Source organism: Mesoplodon mirus (genome assembly GCF_964341445.2).
Source record: "Mesoplodon mirus genome assembly, chromosome: 2".
In the NCBI taxonomy this organism is placed as follows: Eukaryota; Metazoa; Chordata; class Mammalia; order Artiodactyla; family Ziphiidae; genus Mesoplodon; species Mesoplodon mirus.
In genome coordinates, this window is record NC_138977.1 from 26,010,480 (window position 1) to 26,022,978 (window position 12,499).

At 43.4% G+C, this 12,499-nt stretch overlaps 1 protein-coding gene across 1 annotated transcript in view; it reads left to right on the plus strand.

Moving 5' to 3' along the window:
* Nucleotides 1-2,291: 2,291 nt before the first annotated feature.
* GPRIN3 (GPRIN family member 3) overlaps nt 2,292-12,499 on the plus strand; it is a 71,292-nt gene continuing 61,084 nt past the window's right edge. Inside the window, exon 1 of the mRNA XM_082611407.1 lies at nt 2,292-2,586. The gene's annotated coding sequence lies outside the window, so the exon portion shown is untranslated. The remainder of the gene's footprint in view (nt 2,587-12,499) is intronic.

A 12,499-nucleotide genomic window follows, 5' to 3' on the forward strand; every position in this document is an offset into this window, starting at 1 on the left:
GAGCCTATAACTGTGGTTAGGACTTCCCCTAAGGATTACCTCAGTGCCATTCAGACCAATAAGTATCTCCCAATCTTATGTGTCCACTTCACAATCCTAGGCATCCTCATGGCTTTTTCAGGGCCTCGGGGTATTTCTTGCCAGTATACATTTGTTATTGTCTCTTGAATGACTTTCAAGTGAATATTTCCATTGAAAGAACTTCCCAGCAGTCTGAGAAATCAAGCAGAAGAGAAGGATGAGTAAAATACAGTAGAAACTATAGGATAAGCACTAAGTGAAGTTTTGGTAGATATAATGACCCTCACAAAGTATCTACATCCTAATCCCTGGGACCTATGAATATGTTACCTTGCATCGCAAAAGAGCCTTGGCAGATGTGAATAAATTAAGGATTTTGAGCTGGGGATGCTATTCTGGGTTATCTGGGTTGAATGAACATAATCACAAGAGTCTTTATAAGAGGGATGCAGGAAGGTCAGAGTCAGAGTAGAGGACAGAAACAGAAATCTGAGTGATGTGGTCACAAGCCAAGGAATGCAGGCTGCCTCTAGAGGCTGGGAAAGAAGATGAAGGAACACATTCTCCCCTCAAAGCCTTCAGAAGGAATGCATAGCCCTAATGACCCTTTGATTTTAGCCCTGTAAAACCTATTTTCAGGCTTTGGATCTCAAAAACTATAACATAATAAATTTGTGTTGTATTAAGCCACTAAATTTGTGGTAATTTGTTACAGCAGCAGTAGGAAACTAATACTGTGGTATAATTAAAAAAAAAGTCCTGAGCTAGGGATCTGTCACAATCTAGTCCCCACCACATGTTTATTAATTGTGTAATATCAGAAAAATCACTCTACCTCAGTTTCCTTTCCTGTAAAGTAAAATTATACCTGCCTTACAGCGTCGTTGTGAAGACAGATAAAATTATTCATGTGAGCACTGTGCAAAGTGTTTTGTGTTATACAAATGTTAGGTGTAAAACTTTGACTTAATGTTTTCTAAACAAGGGTGAGGACTGGAATGAAGACGTCCATCCTTGAATGTTACATCATAACCACCCTCAGTAACTGACGTGTCATTTTAGCAGTGGTAGAAGTGGCCACCTGGCACCCTGGTCACAAATGTCCCTGCGTTAACCAAGTTGAACATGGCTGATGGACTGCAACATTCTTTGCCCAAAAGCCAAGACACAGCCTTAGAATCCTTCTTAACCCACCTTTAGGAAGTTGCTGTCAGTCACCCAGAGCTGCCGTGAAAGAAGAAACTTATTAAAATCCCTGACCTAGTGGTTTAGAAAGTTTTGTCCCTTGGCCAGCATCACAGGCACCCCCTGTGCGCTTGTTAGTAATGCAGATCCTCAGGCCCACTCTGGGCATACTGAATCGGAATCTACAATTTAATAAGATCCCCAGATGATTCCCATGGGAGAGAGGATATATTTTGCAGCGTTTTGAATCCCAACTGTGCAGGTCACTACCGTGTGACCTCAAGCAGTGTCTGAATCATCAAAGCCTCAGTTTTCTCATCAATAAGGTGGAGAATAATACCTCACTAGGTCGTTATGAGAATTACAGAGGCTGCATATAAGGCATTTCACACAGTGCCTGCCAACAAATACTGAATGAATATGGTTTCTTTTCATTGAATCATTTGCACCATCTACAGCTGCTAACCATACTACACATCCATTCAGTGTTGCTGGAGCCGCTTTGAGTGGACACTTTCCAAAGCCATCCACGCCCAGGAGAGCGCAGTGGGGCGGGGGGGACAGGAACACTAGTAACAATGCTATCTCCAAATACGCAGGTAGCGTACATGTTGCAACACACAGGAAACGTTGGGTGGTCTCCCTGCTTTCAGATCTCCGCGGCGCGTGGCTTTATGAGAAACCGTCTGCAGGAGTCTAGACACAGCATGGAGTCTGGTGACCTGTGGGAGGGAGCAACAGCCAGAACCCCTGCTGCGTCGCTCTCGGCCCCAGCCCTCTACCTTAATCCTCTTCTTAACTTTCCATCTGCTGCCAGTCCGCCCGCAGGGGCTCCGCAGCCCGCCAGCCCGTGCCCGACTGCCCCCCGCCCGCCCCGTAGCAGCCGCCGCAAGCCCCTCCCCAGGGACGAGCGGGCTGGGCGGGGGCGCGGCGGGGGCGGAGCTGCCGCCGCCGCCGCCGCCGCTGCAGCCGCCGACCCCCCCCCCCGCCCCTTCCTCGGAGGCTCGGGCGGCGCAGCACTGCCGGCGAGGACAGATGGCCGCAGGCCGGGCCTGACGGATGAGCTGTCGGGCACGTGAACTCCCACCTCCAGTTTGGCTCAGTGCCCGGCGGCGGCGGCGGCGGCGGTGGCAGTCCCGCCGTGCCCCCCGCCGTCTCCGCCCGGCTCCTGCGCGCCGCCTCTGCTCTTTGCGTAGTAATTTCAGTTCCTGCTAGCACCCAGCTTGCTCCCGGAACGCGTCTGAGGAGGACCGCCGCCGCCGAGCCCGCCCGAGCCATCGGTGTGGCGCCGGGAGCCGCTGCTCGGGATATGCGACGGGAGGCCGCCGGCACAGCGCAGGCAGTGGCCCCGCCGCGCTGGGGAGAGCCGGCCGACACCAGGTAGGCGACCGGCGGCCGCGGGGAGGAGCCTCCCCCCCCGCCCCCGAGCCACCTCTGCCCGGCGTCCAGCCCTAGGGGACCGGAGCTCTGCGGTGTGCTCAGTACTGATGGGGAGTGGATTCGGTCCCACGATTTTGCCAGGTGGTCCTTTTTGCCTGTTGCTCTCGTCCCCATCCCAGCCTGAGCTCCAGGAGGGGCCGTCTTGCTCGCAGGTGATGAATTTCTCGGCAAGGTCATTGCTCCCTTAGGCTCTGGCTTTGAAGGTAAAAGAGAGAAGACGCCTGCTGTTCATGTTCTTGGGAGAAGTATTTATAATCAATCAGGTCTGCACACTGTGAATATCCAGATAGGAGTGTGTGTGTGTGTGTGTGTGTGTGTGCGCGCGCGCGCGCCTGTCTGGCAATACTACACAGGCATTTTTCTCATTTTCCTACGCTTATTCCCTTTAAGGGAAACATACTATCGTTATATATAATATACATGCGTTTGTGTGCGTGTGTATCCCCGCATTTACACATATACAGTTGTTCTTGAGATAGGCGGAGAGAGAAGAGCCGGCAGAGGTTGATAAAGGGAAATCATTGCAGAGACCTGTTTAGTATCTAGAGGTGAACTTTGGAACCACACTAAATAAGGGTAGAGAATAGAGGCTATAAACAGTCCTTCGGAGATGGATTTTAGAAAAGAAATCACTGAAGAACACTGTCAGCCAATACGCAGACAGATCCTGATGCCAACCAGGCAGATCTGCAAGATTCAGGCAAAATTTCAGACGCAACAATGGACAGTGAAGTGGGGGGGGGGAGAAAGGAATTTAAACACTGGAAAGTGAATTTTGGGTGGTGGAAGGCAGCAAAGCCCCAAAAGGTTTCAAGGGCTTTTCAGAGGGGCATTGGGAGAAATCTCGGCTTGGGGTGTAGGTAGTTCAAGGTTAAGATGATGGGAAGGTCCAGAAAGCAGCACAGGTGGTGGGAAAAAGGCAATGACTTGGAGGAGGAGGGGAGAAACGAAGCTCTGAAAGTCACCAAGAAGCAACCACCTTTTTTTAAGGTATCCTCTTCTTCCTGTTCAGGCAATACCTTGGATATGCTCCATGTAAATATTTTTCATAGCACATTTGTTAAAGATCCATTGGACCATGTTTTCATTTTGTTTTTGCAAAGAATCTGGGTCATGGTGGGACTAGAAGAAACTGAAGCGTTCATAGCACCAGCAAGATTTGGAGAGAGAGTTGATTAAGGCTTTAGCTTCATGAAATATTTACACATCTCTTGCGTGGGCTTTTGTTTGCTCTTCTGGTACTGCTACATATTTTACTTTGATAATGCTTTGAGTGTACTTCTCCGGAATGGGCCTATTTTCCAGTTATAAACTATTCTTTCTCTTCCATTGTGTTCACCATTGGCCTGCCCTGAGTAACAACTGTGGGAATAAAGATACATGAGTCACAGCTTAAAGAAGAAAATCTTCTCTGTTGTTATCTGGGAATGGCAGGAATTTATATTAGAGAATATTCTTTTGAAATAGGATCACGAAGAACATTTTTCAAGCTTTTTGGTGCGTTTAGTGGAGGGGATAGGTTGTTGACTCATAAACAGAAAAAAAAAGTAGTAATTGCCATGGCAAGCCTAGAGGTTATATCATCGGAATTTATTTTGGAAACAGTGCAGAGGAACTCATAGAGATCCTTGTAAAGTGTCCTTTGGTGTGGTGAGGCTTCACCTAATCACTAATTAGACTTTTATGAAAATGATGAGGGCAAAATTGCAAGTGTATATAGCTTCATATTGGAAACAGAGGACTGAGGCATGATATGAATCAGAAATGCCTCAATTGGAGGGCAGGGTGGGTTCCAACAAGCAGTTTTAAAATCTGGGTGTTTTTTTTTTTTAATTGCCTTAAAACACATACACTTGCCCAATACACTTAATTATTTGTCCTTTCAACATTTCCTTGGTTGTGCCCTAAATGAACTTGAAAGAATGTATTAGACACAGCTATCCTTCACTGTATGAATTTCCAGTGACAAAAGCTGCAGCCTTCAGGGAAGCACTAAAATATTGATCCTAGAATCACAAAATCATGAAAGGTTGGCCTCGGAGGGTCAGGACACACAATTCCAGTCCCAGATCACGCTCGAACATTTTCAGTGGCAGGTCTTTATGCACTCTCTTATTGATTCATTTATGCCTTCTACATATTTTTATGTCCTGAACTCGACGTGGTCCTAGATTGTGGCATAGAAGAGTCTCGGCCTGCAAGACTTGGGAGGGAGGGAGGAACAGCTAGTTAAGTGCTCTGACAGGGAGAGCACAGGGTGCTGTGGAAGCCAGGGTGTGGACCAGGAGAGGAACAAGCACAGTTCCCAGGGGCCTGAAGGATGAGGAGGTAGCCTGGTAAAGACGAGAGCGAAGGGTACTCCTGGTATAGGGACCAAAATATACCGAGGCCCAGGAAGAACAAGCAGCTCTAGGTAGTTGAAAACCTGTGAGGATCTAAAGATGGAAAGATGGCGATGGAGAAGGAAGTGGATCCATCCTCAAACCGAAGTCCAGAAGAGCTGCTAACTCATCTGGTCAGGAGACCATTTGATCCACACAAGTTAGGTAAATACATTCATATTGAGTCTCTAAGTTGTTCATATTACCCAAGTTTATCTCTTTCAACTATCTAGAAACCATATTTACCTTAATTTACAATAGCCTGATCAAAAGGGAGATATGCCCTTGAGAAAGTCAGAATTCTCTGTGCCTCAATTTCTTTATCCACAAAATGTCTACCAGCTACTGTGCATACTGCGAAAATAAAAGAGAATGAGGGAATGGAGATTGGAGCTTTATAGAAATGCAGGGAATCTTTATGACAGCATTGCTCAGGGCAAAAGAATAGAAAATAATTGTAAATTCCAAGCATTTAATTGTCCCAGATGACTCCAAAAGGCAAAAAAAGGAAAAGCCCAAAGGCCACAGATAATTATAAAATTATTTAAAGTGAAGGAAATTATATACAGCAATCCCAGAGTAATCAATAAGTGCCCTTCTAGAACTGGTCACAACCCATTGTGAAGTCAGTTTACTGGGTCTGATAGCACTTTTATTGTTGAAAAACAAAATAGAGTAAAACAGAATAGGCGAGTAAATAACTATTGTTCTTGGAACTTTTAAATAGATATCTATGTGTATATACACATCAGACTATGATAAAACATATATCTTATTATGCATCATTTCAGAAAGTCCAAAAGCTACTGCTTTAAGTGATACAAAGAAGAGATGCTTCCAGTTTGCAAAAACCCGAGAGTCAACTAGAGATCTACTACACAAGCATTTATGCCATATTCTGAATAGCAAACTGGTCTTGAGAAAGGCAAGGCATCATAATTTACCAGTAAATTCATGGCAGTAAAGTCAGAAGAGAGGGAGATCCTTGGGGACTGAATTAGTCTAGAAAAAGTTCAAAGTGGAGGTGGAACTTGAGGTAGTTTATGAAAGATGGATGGATCTGGGTGGGCAGTGAGCAAGGGGTGGTGATATAGGAGGAGGAAGTAAAGAAGGAGGTGGCGTAATGTGAGGTTTATTTAACAGTCACTTAGAAAAGAAAGAAATGAATATTGAGTTGGGAGGGAGAGAATTACAGCAGAATTTCTGTTTAGACTAAAATATGACTCCAAAATCACTTATTTCTATAATTTATTGATTTATTTTCTATCTAAGATTTATTTTCCTAATCCTGGTACTTTAGGAAAATCTAGACAGAAGGGCCATAATATCAGTCATTAATCTCTTATTTCCTGCCATCTTTTTATTTCTTTTGCAATAATTTAATGGCTAAGGCTTGTTTCAAATGAATTTAATGGTTGAATTATTGAAGTTATGTGATACACCACATTATAGCATGATTATTTCATTTCTCAGAACACAAGTATAGTCATTGGCACAGAAGGTCAAGGGTGATCAAGTGATTGCCATAAATAGAGCAAACCCTTCTATCGTTTTCACCAAGTCTTCTTTCTTGAGTGCCTTGTAGGTGTAACACCCCGTGCTAGGCACTGGCAGCTCTGTGAAGATGAATCAGACCACTTGGTACTCAGAATCCCAAAAGGAACGGCAGAAACTGCCAGATTTTCTCTTTCAGTTGCTCTATGACTTGTCCATCATTTTTGCTAAATATGTAAATATGTTTACATGCATTTTGAGAAATTAACATCGGAATGTTTTGCTATAGCTAAATAGTTATAAAATTAGAGAAAAAAGTCATTACTTGTGTTTCTGAAAAATTTTGGTGGGCTACTCTCAGCTCTTGCTGTCTTTCCTAAGCAATAAGACAATCTTATGATATTGATATCCTCTTGAATAAAGCTGTACCTTTAAGCAGGAGAACCACTGCCAGTTAAAATAGAGACTCATGTGCGTCAATTAATTGATTTGAAAGGCAGTCAAATATGGAAATTCACTTTTTTTTTTTTTGGTGGTACGCGGGCCTCTCACTGCTGTGGCCTCTCCCGTTGCGGAGCACAGGATCCGGATGCGCAGGCTCAGCGGCCATGGCTCACGGGCCCAACCGCTCCGCAGCATGTGGGATCCTCCCGGACCGGGGCACGAACCCGTGTCCCCTGCCTCGGCAGGGGAACTCTCAACCACTGCGCCACCAGGGAAGCCCGGGAATTCACTTTTTTATAAAGATGTCCTGGACTCCTCTTTCATCTTTCTCCACATCAGAATGTTTAGACTAGTGATAATCTAACATTTTTGCATGAGTCAAGTCTGGAATAATAAAAACATTTAGAGGCTGCATTTGAATTGAAAAGGCATTTGTTGAATTTCGTGGGGGAAGATGTATATACATATATATACATACTCTTACAATTCAGATTACTGTCTTGAATTCCGGTGAGAAAAATTTTCACAACCTCTTATCTGGGCATGTTAGAGTTGGCAATACGGTAGCAGCTTTCTAATTTTTCATGTCTGTAATTAGACTGGCAGCTTTACTTTGAAGCTAGCAGCGTAATTGAGGGCCCGAATTATTATTTTCAGTCAGTAATAACTGACCCTTAGCTGGAGGGTTAAATGCTATGACCTATGGAATCTGACTCCAAATCTGTAGGTAGGGCTTGAAATCTGTATTCAATAATGGTCCCCAAAGGATATCAATAGCCAGCCTTGGACACCCCTGTTTAGTCCTGCCTTTATATACAAGGAAGTAGACAGATTACAGGTGAGTCCCAGCCAAGTTAATAAATTGTCCTAAATCACTCTTAGAACTGGGGCAAAACAATCTAGACCTCCTCTTCCTAATTCTCCACTGATTCTCCACTAAGGGGAGGAGGAACAGGACCTGAAGTGAGGGTCTGAGGGCTCCTCAGTGGTAGGGGGAGGGAAATCAAATTACTCCTCCCAAATTGCGAGTCAGTGCAGTGATCTCTGTCTCAAGGGTCTGAAGTGGCAGAAAAATTGTGGCGATCAGCTGTGTGATCTGAGGCCAGGTGCTTTCTTGGCCTTACACACCAGATTCAATTTTAAAATGTTAATTCTTGGCTCCTAAACCCAGTGGGTACCCAAGCCATCCCTAGGAAGACTGCTTTAGTCAGTAGTCACAGCCTGTGACACTGGCAGAAGCAAGCAATCCCTGAAAAGAACTCAAGGCCAGAGAGTAAAAATCCACAAAGTCACAAGCGCCTCTAGGGACCTCAGGACTGTTGCTAATTCAGTAACAGACAACTGGACAGAGAGCTCCAGAGCTCCTTAAAAAATCTAATTGCACCTACTAATTTTCTGGAGGCATAGGAGTTGCAGAGAATCCTTTTTTTTAAAGCCTGAATTGCAAATGGTCCAACAAAGTGAGAGACCTAGTTTAGGGGGAATACTCAAGATGTTTTATGTGGACAGATTCTTGATTGTTTTTTCAGGATATTGACTTCTAAATAGACTCAAACTAACCATATTGTGTCTATGGGAGGCTCTTTCTTTATAATGTAAAACTTGGGGTCAATGAAATGCTTGAGGGAGTTAAATGTTTGTGTTCAGTATATTTTCTGAGGAATCAGAGAATCTTTTTGTTTCAATTCTTGTTGACAATTTTCTAAAATCTAATACCCTGTGCCTGTATGTCTGCCTTGATAAGGACAGTATGGCAAATATCAGGATTCAGAATTTTGCATCGCATCTGGGTATTTGTTCTGAATTACACCTGTGTAGGACAGGGCTGCTGAATATAATATAGAATTTTTAAACTGCTTTTCTTTTTTTTTCACTCTGATGTGAATGTGCCTTCTCATGATAGTTTTTAAAAATTTGTTATTGTTCAAAAATGCAAAAGATATTTGATTCCTTGTGGGTTCCACTTTGTTGGACTTTGGTCTTTGCCTTTGCCATTACATCATTTTGGAATGCGTATTTCTTCATCTGAAATTAGTTTCTCAATCCCCTCAAAACATGGTTTAAAGCTCAATTATTTCAGCAAACTCTCCATGCTTCTTTAGACCTGTTTCTAACTACTGTTTTATACATAGCATGAATTTTTTTTTAAATTTATTTATTTGGTTGCACCAGGTCTAAGTTGAGGCAGGCAGGCTCCTCAGCCGAGGCTCCCAGGCTCCCCAGTTGCGGCATGTGAACTCCTAGCTGTGGCATGCGTGTGGGATTTAGTTCCCTGACCAGGGATCAAACCCAGGCTCCCTTCATTGGGAACACAGAGTCTTATCCGCTGCGCCACCAGGAAAGTCCCCATGGCATGAATTTTAAATTTATCCTTACTTGTGTTGTTTTCTAAGCATGCCTTTCCTTGAAACCTATAAATTATTTCTCCTTGAAATATGCAGGCAAAAATGAAATGACTAGAATTTTAATGCTAATGAGAATTTTAACCAGAACTAAGGTTAATAAATAGATGTACATTTCCCCCTGCATCCTTGAATATGTAAAAATTGCTTATGACAAATGGGTGTGGAGGATTGGTTTTGTTTTTCATGTTGAACAAGTTCTGAAAGCAGTCAGAGAGCAGAAATCTGTCAATGTCAGGGTCAGGGGCTAAGCTCTGACTGAGTGAAAATGGCTATGCCTTCTCCTTTCACATGGGGGATGATTTCTTGTCTACATATGTAGATTCTCAGAGCAAAAGAATCCATTGCCATCAGCATCTGAGGGATCTGCTGCACTTCACTTAAACTGCCCAGACAGGTTTGAGGATGTATGCTACAGATCAGAAATTGAAAACTGGCAGTCTGTGGGCCCAGCAGGAGGATCATGTTCTACTTGGCCTGCAGGTATTTCTTTTTAATTAAGCCAATATTTAAAAATCAGAAGATCTGGGCTTCCCTGGTGGCGCAGTGGTTGAGAGTCCGCCTTCCGACGCAGGGGACACGGGTTTGTGCCCCGGTCCGGGAAGATCCCACATGCCACGGAGCGGCTGGGCCCTTGAGCCATGGCCGCTGAGCCTGCGCATCTGGAGCCTGTGCTCCTCAACGGGAGAGGCCACAACAGTGAGAGGCCCGCGTACCACAAACAAACAAAAAAAAAGAGACTAGTGGAAATTTTTGTTTGCTTGCTTTTTACTCTACCACGTGTTGCAAAAAGCAAAACAAACAAACAAAAAGTTTGATCAATTATTTATTCTTTAACTTGACCAATGATTACAGTTTTACATTGGATTGCTTTTTTGTTTTTGCTTTTTTTTAAACTGAGGTATAGTTGATTTACAATATAGTGTTAGTTTCAGGTGTACAGTAAAGTGATTCAGTTATATATATATGTGTGTGTGTATATATATGTGTACATATATGTATATATATATTCCTTTTCAGATTCTTTTCGCTTATAGGTTATTGCAAAATATTCAGTATAGTTCCCTGTGCTCTACAGTAGGTCTGTGTTGTTCAGCTTTATATATTTTTAAATGCACCATATCTTTGTTTTACGTACAGGTCTTTCCATAGACACTACACATGCATAGCCTCCTGAAAGCCCAAAGCATATCTCGAGGTTTCGGTAGATGGTACATTCTGTTTGGTAGGCAGGGCAGTTGAGAATAAACTGTCAGGGATGGTATCGACTTGTATCCCAGTTTGTAGCTGTGGTCTGCATACCTGAGGAAGGGTCACCTAACGATGGTAGTTGGCTGTGCTTCCAACCCGTGGCTGCAGCTGCCCAGATCCCTGTGCAGTCTAGCTACTTGATTGTGTGGAACTGCTCTGTTCATGTGGCTGAAAATGAGGTGACTCTGTCAGGGTTGATTTATTCGTGTTGTAAATAAAAACAAATGCCCTTTGGAGACAACAAGATGGAAAACGCAGGCAGATCACTAAAGTAGGGAAAGCACTTCCCAGCTCTGACATCTCTCCTACTTTCTCAACTCCAACTGCCACTCTCCTTCCTCGTGCACACTTCATGCCTGCCACCTCCACATCGTGCCTCCCACTTTGCTTCTAAAAACGTTGTCGCACCTAATTATTAAGCCCAAAGTATCAGTGCTTCAGCAGCTTCACTCCAAGAAGACAGTGCTGAGAATAGTATCAGTGGAAGCCAGCGGAGGACACGGTGCTACATCGACTCCGTGCTTTCTTGGGACAGAGTGTATTTCCTTCTAGAATAATGTCCAAATCTTTAAGTAGTAGGCATCACCTGAAGTGTATTGATAATACGTACAAAACCAGAGGTGTTCAAATTCTTTAGGGATAAAGTTATTTTTTTCTTAGTGATTTTAAGTACCTTAAATTTAGTTACACTGAAACTTTTATGCTCTCTCATGAAACTATTCTCCTATTCCCCTGGTGGTTATTTTGATGTTTAAAATTGCAGTGATGGGCTTTTAAAGATCATCCCTCTGGGGTTTGTGGCTTTTGAGTGGTGAGTCCAAGTCTCAGGAAGGGATGATCAAAGTTAATCATCTGAACTGGACTGGGTTGAGGGTACATCAGTACTTCTGCTTGGTAAATCAAATAAAAGCATTCCTCAAACCGGAAGTAGGCATTTATTTAGGAGTTGAAGGATAGAATGTGAGAGAAGGCTGGCAGAAAGCCCTGATTTAAGGAGGATGGATGCTTGGATCACTTCATAAGTTGGTGTTGAGTACTTTATATCTTAGACCCTGTGCTATGTGCTAGGGATTCAAAGTTGAATAAAACATAATCTGAACTTTCAAAATAATTCCCAGACTACTGGATTAGATGAACTTATTGATAAATGTGGCTCAGCCAAGTTACAGTGGACTCTTCTCCTGGTCAGGATCTCCGGGATTTCCCCAGCAGCCTAACAACCAGGCTCCTTTCTCAGTCCCGACCAAGCAACCCCTGTACCTTCCTCTTCCTTCCTCAGGCCCTAGCAATTCAGCTCCATTTCCGTCCGTCTTCACAGCTTCACCACCTTCTCGCCACACCTGGGTTTCTTTTTTCCTAACCAGGCCGACATGAAAACTAGAAGAAGTCTTTCCCACACTGTACTTCCTTCATGCCATCAAAAATACATAGACACATGTATTTTCAACTTCATCCTGCTAAAAACAACTAAGAAACAGAGGGTCCCAAGAGTGACTAAGATGGGGCAGATATAAGATTAAGAAATCTTCTAAGTTTCTGCTGGCGGCTAGTCTGAATACTATAGGACGTTTCCTCCCCATGAGTATACCAGAAACTCTGTGTAACTTCATCCCCTCTCTTTTCTATTCAAGAAAACATCTACAAATGCAAGCGAGATGAATGAAAGTAACATTATTATAGAAATGACTATTATCAAGATTGGCATAGCTGACATTAGAGAAAACTGCTCTAAATTATTCTTTTAATACATCATTTGTTGTCATTGGTACTTTATCATTGCTCATAAACAGTTTGTGATACACTAGTGTATTATTAGATGGTTTAAAGGTCATGGTTCTACACCATTACTTAGACTCTCAGGGATTACCTCCACCCTGGGGG